This window comes from Centruroides sculpturatus, unplaced genomic scaffold, assembly GCF_000671375.1.
Source record: "Centruroides sculpturatus isolate CEXI.00-Female unplaced genomic scaffold, Cexi_2.0 scaffold241, whole genome shotgun sequence".
Classification (NCBI taxonomy): Eukaryota; Metazoa; Arthropoda; class Arachnida; order Scorpiones; family Buthidae; genus Centruroides; species Centruroides sculpturatus.
The window spans coordinates 182,186-189,690 of NW_019384409.1; the positions used below are offsets into that span (position 1 = coordinate 182,186).

General features: G+C 24.6%; 1 long non-coding RNA gene across 1 annotated transcript; it reads right to left on the bottom strand.

The window, feature by feature from the left end:
* Positions 1-1,369: 1,369 nt before the first annotated feature.
* Positions 1,370-7,137, bottom strand: LOC111618968. The gene is made up of 3 exons (XR_002755667.1): positions 7,087-7,137; positions 6,333-6,619; positions 1,370-1,620 (listed from the first exon to the last, which is right to left on the bottom strand). It is a non-coding gene; the product is annotated as an uncharacterized LOC111618968 (long non-coding RNA).
* Between the last annotated feature and the right edge of the window lie 368 nt (positions 7,138-7,505).

A 7,505-nucleotide genomic window follows, 5' to 3' on the forward strand; every position in this document is an offset into this window, starting at 1 on the left:
CTGTATTTATGAATTTAACTTGTTTTAAATGATAGTTATATAAGTACAGATGGGCCGTGAGAATAAAACTCGTTATCTGATAAAAATTAAATAGTTGACTGGTCTTTGTCAAAAAAGATGAATGTTAATTATATTTTAAATCATGAAAAAAACAAAAAACGAACTTATTTACATCGGTATTTTCGTGAGAAAATGAGCTCGAATGGCATTTTCTCTATTGGAATTTTAAGGAAATGAAAGTTTTTCTTGCAGCTTCATATTTTATAATGTAAATCAACCGACCTATCTCGTTTCAACATATTATGCATTATGATGCTATACAATTAATCAAATATTTAATCAATCAAATCTCATTTGTTACAAGGATATTTTAAATGCAAAATGCATTCTATTTTTATTTAACGTGTCATCATATAACATCATTTTCGAAGCGATTTAGATCTTCACATACTTTATATTTACTGAAAAAAGTTTTTTTTTTCTTAAAAAAAAACTGCTATTGTTTAAATAAATTTAATTGAGTTTAAAACGAAAGACTGTCGTAATCAGAATTTTTATCTCTGGAAATTCAAGAGGATAATCTTGATCAAGTTCGTACTGTTAAATAAATGGCAGTCTTACCTTCAAAGTGACAAGAATCGACTTAAAAAAATAAAAAATAAAAACAAATAAATATATTCTTTGTATATAGTTGGAAAAAAACGAGTTGATATCTAAATAAATTATAGAGTTGTTCTGATTTTATATACCTCCCATATAAACAACTGTTTTGCATTTATATCAGGGTAATGCAATTAATATGAGAATAATACTTCACAGTACATTGTATCCACTTTAATTTTACTTAAAAATCATTAAATAATCATTACAGCGGTGCATTAAATAATTAATTTTATACTTGTACAGATTAATAGCAATATATAATTTACTATTTATAACATAATATTCCCATGTCTTAATTATAAATTGACTTCTTAAATTTTGTTATTAAAATATCTAATATGCTATAATGGGGAACGATTAGATCTAATTTTTTAGTTGATTTGCTCATATTTAACTTGCATCTTGTTCGACAATAATCCAAAACATATTCTTATTTAAAAATTCGATTATTTATTTAAATCTTTACCATAAAATTTACGAATAAGTAGTTTATAAAGTCGAATCTACCTCGTAAAAATATACGTAGATATGAGATATTTTTAAAGCAATTTTGCAATTAATTTATTTGTATATTATAAAATAGAAAGGAAACGAATAAAATTATTAAATAATAATTTTATTAAATCTATTTTATTTACAAATTATAATAATTTAATACGCTTATTAAAGTACATACATTCTTTCAATATCTGTTTTAGTCCTTTAATTGGTTTCATTCCTTCTTCATTTGAATATTATTCGATAATATGTTAATATTATAAATATTAAATGGTGGATAAATTTTTAATCGAGATATTAATATTAAAAAATTATAAACAAAATAATTATACACTTTAAAACACTACTTTTTTCCTCTATTGACTATTTTAGTACAGGAAAAATTTTAAATTGTCTTCGTTTCCGCATGCATAACTAAAACATCATTTCTTTTATTATGTAAATCACTATATTCATTCCCTGTAAATAAATAAATAAATAAATATTCAAAAATTATATAAGATATTTACAAGGTATTATTACATAATTCAGTAATTCATTACTGCGTTGTGCAAAAGTTTATTTTTAGTGTAATATATGTAAAGATTGATAGTAAAAATGTTTTCAATGCAATTTATTTGAAAATTATTGAGTTTTTTGGTTGGTTTGAAATGCAAATTTTTACTTAAAAATAAATAAATCCTAATTCAAAATTACACGCAAAAAACAAATGAGATTCTTCGGTTACGAAAAAAAATGGCAGAACCAAGTAAGAGTTATTGTAACGTAATGATATTTATTTTATTTTATATGACGAGTATAGAAGTGATTTTATATTAAGATGACTTGTAATTTCATAAAAATCATTTATCATTGCTTAAAATTCCAACTATGCATATTTTATTTAGGCCTTTATCTTACTTAGACCTATATATAGCCCGTATTACTATCAATTCATGTATAAGTTGATTTATATTCTACATTGCGGTCCTTATAAAAAAAAGTCTCTATAAAACATAATTAATTATATGTAAATTTTATACTTGCACTATTAAAAATTTTAAGATCATTTTTAATAGGTTAAAATAAAACAAAATGAAATTGTTTTATTGTTATAAAAATTTATTTTTCTTGTATTACAATATTCAACAAACGTANGTAATTTAATAAAAAGCAATTAAATTTTATTACAGAATATCAAAGGTCTGGGAATTATAATATAACTTGTATGCGTAGGAGTTGGAATAAAAACAAGATGATGGTTGTCATTCATGCTGTAAAACAACCGATTATTTCATGTAATAATGCTGCTACCATGTACGATATTGTTTTAAAGAATGTTAAGAATAAAAGTAATGGGAATATTTTAACAATTTGAAAATATAAAATAACATTTGGAATTGCAATAGTCTAGCAAAAGAAAAATTATATTTAAAGGTACAAAATGTTTAAATAATATAAAGAAGAAAAAGAAAGCAAAAAAAATCTATAGTTATTGTTAATGATAATTCTCATACAATAAATCCATCTCTGGAATAAACCGAAAATAGTAATTCTGTTCTCGAAGAACCAGGTATTATTACATAATTCAGTAATTCATTACTGCGTTGTGCAAAAGTTTATTTTTAGTGTAATATATGTAAAGATTGATAGTAAAAATGTTTTCAATGCAATTTATTTGAAAATTATTGAGTTTTTTGGTTGGTTTGAAATGCAAATTTTTACTTAAAAATAAATAAATCCTAATTCAAAATTACACGCAAAAAACAAATGAGATTCTTCGGTTACGAAAAAAAATGGCAGAACCAAGTAAGAGTTATTGTAACGTAATGATATTTATTTTATTTTATATGACGAGTATAGAAGTGATTTTATATTAAGATGACTTGTAATTTCATAAAAATCATTTATCATTGCTTAAAATTCCAACTATGCATATTTTATTTAGGCCTTTATCTTACTTAGACCTATATATAGCCCGTATTACTATCAATTCATGTATAAGTTGATTTATATTCTACATTGCGGTCCTTATAAAAAAAAGTCTCTATAAAACATAATTAATTATATGTAAATTTTATACTTGCACTATTAAAAATTTTAAGATCATTTTTAATAGGTTAAAATAAAACAAAATGAAATTGTTTTATTGTTATAAAAATTTATTTTTCTTGTATTACAATATTCAACAAACGTAAAGACTTAAATAATAAAATTTTATAGATTATAGAATTAATTCATTTCACTCTATTAATCAAGTAGGTGATAATTTTATGTTTTATATTTTTGATTTTATCAATATACACGAAACGAATAGCCTCGGTACAAAGATTTATGAGTTTTCTTCTTAAGCCTTTATATAGGCCTATTTATTTTTGGACGATTCCAATGTATAAACCATTCATTTTATAAAAATATAAATAATTTTTATATTTACATAAAAAAAAAAATCACGAGACCCAGTAACCTTCAAGAGTATGTACTGTACAAACAATTCTCGGTTGGCCTTATTTAGGACATCATATTTCAATCTAGACTCGAAAATTTATAAGTTATTTTGGTCAAAACGTGATCAGTTAAAATAAGAATATATTAATAATAATATTATTTTAATAGATAAAAATAATACATCTTGTTTTAACTTCAATCTATCTTTTATATTAATAACATTAGATTNAAACTCGGTTGTCGATTTTTTTTTAGTTTCTTAATCATTCTTCGACTTTCCATCTTAAAACAAGGCTCCAATTTTAAGCTTTCGTGAAGGAAACGATTTGATGTTATCGTCGATCTCGCTTATAATGACACCTCTCTATCAGTAATGTACCTTATAACACTTTAAAGGATATATATACATATAGCTTATATTAAACAGAGAAATTAATAATGGATCAAGTTGTTCTAACTCTGCATATTTTTTCTCTATGTCATCATTACAAAGTTGTCTTTGTGTCTCATTAAACCCACAATTTGCTGGTTCATTATATATCATGGATAATGACTAATAAAATAATATAATAATAATTGTTAGAAAATAATTTTAATAAATTTATTTTATTAATAGATGTTGATGAGTGAAATGAAAGGAAAATTCCTTATCTTTTTCTTTTTTTGTGAAGTGAATGCGTGTTATTAGTATTTGACATGTAATTTCTATAACAAATATAAGAATACGATAACTAAGAATTACAACTTTAATTTCAGAAATTATCGACAAAATTATGGTTAATCTTGTTAATTTTGTTCGATTTGAGAATCTAATGTTAGTCGTCTCTCTCTTAATAATTTACTTAGTTCAATATTTAATTCTGTAATTCAAAATTATTGCATGAGCGATAGCAAAATTTGCTTTATGAATTAATTTTATTCAATTTTTTGTGTAATAAATGTCATGTTTAGTATTAGATGAGATGGACTTGTATGACGGAACTTAATCCTTTATCTTACTCAATTTTCCTTAATTTTTATTAATTTGGTTTATTATTATACATTGTCGTACAGTACAATACTTTATAAGTAATTAAAACAAATACACTTCAAGTGAACCTGAAATTAAGATAACATGTATAAACTAAATATTTTATATGTTAATCAATATAAAAATCTAATTGTGTTATTTGCTTATATCAATATTAAGTAGTAATTTAATAAAAAGCAATTAAATTTTATTACAGAATATCAAAGGTCTGGGAATTATAATATAACTTGTATGCGTAGGAGTTGGAATAAAAACAAGATGATGGTTGTCATTCATGCTGTAAAACAACCGATTATTTCATGTAATAATGCTGCTACCATGTACGATATTGTTTTAAAGAATGTTAAGAATAAAAGTAATGGGAATATTTTAACAATTTGAAAATATAAAATAACATTTGGAATTGCAATAGTCTAGCAAAAGAAAAATTATATTTAAAGGTACAAAATGTTTAAATAATATAAAGAAGAAAAAGAAAGCAAAAAAAAATCTATAGTTATTTTTAATGATAATTCTCATACAATAAATCCATCTCTGGAATAAACCGAAAATAGTAATTCTGTTCTCGAAGAACCAAATTTAAAAAAATAAGACTATTTAACATAGTTTTATAGTTAAAATTTTTTAAAATTTTTTTAAATTAATCGTTTATCTTACTTTATTAAGTTATCATTTTATTCTAATCTTGGGATAAGATGATAAACATTTTTATCTTTTAGTCTATTTATTTATTGTTGTTTTCATTTTTAGATATTAATAATTATAATTTTATTTCTTTCTATTATATTATTATTAATTTAATGTTTCGTATTTAATTTAACAATAAAGTTATCATCATCATCTTCCTTATTTTCCTCTGAATATCAGTCTTATATATATCTTAAAAATACATAAAATTTTAAGCAATGGATTAGTTTTTAATAAATTTACAAGAATATGTGAAAGTTTTTCTTAGATTTTCATTAGTTATAAATATATGAATTATATTTTAAACACTCAACGATGTATTACAATGTTAAATGGAAATGTCATAAAGAATGTGTTAATGATAAGATAAAAATTAACTTTCATAATTCTTTATCGATCATGATAGCTTGAATTCACATTCAATACATCAAGATTGATAAATAGGCAAGAGTCTGTGATTACTATAGATATTAATATAATAACTATAGAAATTTTAAAACTGACATTACTATTGTAAGAATAAACTTTACCTTCTTTTTTTTTATATTAAAGACATTATTTCGGTAAATTGTCGTGGTTGATCTATAAAGATATATTTTACACAATTAAAGCATTCGAACTTCTGCCTTGGAGTCTATTTATCATGCTTAAATCATTTGCTTTGGACCAGTATTGTACTGTACTGTACATTACTTCAAACAGAAACAGGGGATTCCCTAATAATTTTAAGGCTGTTTTATAAAGCGACTTAACTGATTCACTTATGGTGAAGATAACGCCTAATAGAACTTAATATTGTTATTTAAATTCAATTCACATCTTATCGTAAGAAACAATCTTTTTTATTGCATATTCATTTTAGAGAAGCGTTAAAAAAGATGACTCCCTACACCAACTATAAACGATATGTCAAAAGTAGGCGTGAACTGTAACCATAAAATTTATGGTTCTTTTCAGCATTAGGTTACGTACCATCTTTGACCCCCAACAATTCAACAACTGCAATAGACAGAGGAACTCATATTACCTGTCACTTCAACTCCCAACATCCAGTATAGTCACTTGACCCGTTAGTAATGGGGTTATGGGCAATGTACTACAATTGTCGTTTGTCATCTCGGAGCTTCATCTCTCTACTAGATACGATTCTGTCATTATGTCTAGGCAATTTCTCAGTACAATTCTTCAACATAATGCTCCTAGTGTTCTGATGGGACTACATATTGTATAGATGAATGGATTTGAACTTCGATGCTGATCTACTAAGTAGGCCTACAATTTCTTGGTGGAATTTTTAAATTCTTTTCTAATAGCCTGTAATAAGTATTTTTAATGATTTTTATATTACTTAAAGGTATATTTTCAATATTATATCTTTATTTTTATATAATTTTAATATAAACTATCTAAACATACTTATTTTTAAAAACCATTTCGAGTTGCTGACCTGAAGCTTATTTTTCTTTTTTATATTTCAATTAATAATAAACATTTTGACTTAATATAAAATATAATTGCTACCAAGTTAAGGTTTTATATAATTAATTAAGAAATATTTATTCAGCTGATTACAAGTCTAAAATTTTAAACAATAAAAAATAATTTATTTATTGGCTACAGGAGTTATTTAGTTTTTACACATTTCTTGTGAGATGCCTTCTAATCTGCAAGTTATGCAAAGAGATCCGGCTAATTAAACTGACAGATTATGTGATCCATTCGAAATAAGTTTAAGATTCCAAGGGTGGCATCCGTTTAGACATCAACGAGTAATAACTCACCTGTCTGGAGATACGAGTTTCAATAGTTCAATCCTATCTGACAGGACGTATGTCTCCGAAGACGATAGTCTTCACATAAAAATCTTAAGGAGACAACTTTCAGTTTCTATCTTACACTTAACTTATCACGTGATTTATCGCAACCAGACGGCCAGCCAATTAGATTTGTAGACACTTAAGAAATACCTTATCTGAACTTTTCACCCGGACATGGAAAGCAAGGGGGAAGATGTGTATGTCTCGTTAGAAGTCAATTCTTTGGGCGTGGTCAAGTCACTAATGGACAGAGGAGAAACTAGAAGAAACCCAAACTCGGTTGTCGATTTTTTTTTTACTTTCTTAATCATTCTTCGACTTTCCATCTTAAAACAAGGCTCCAATTTTAAGCTTTCGTGAAGGAAACGATTTGATGTTATCGT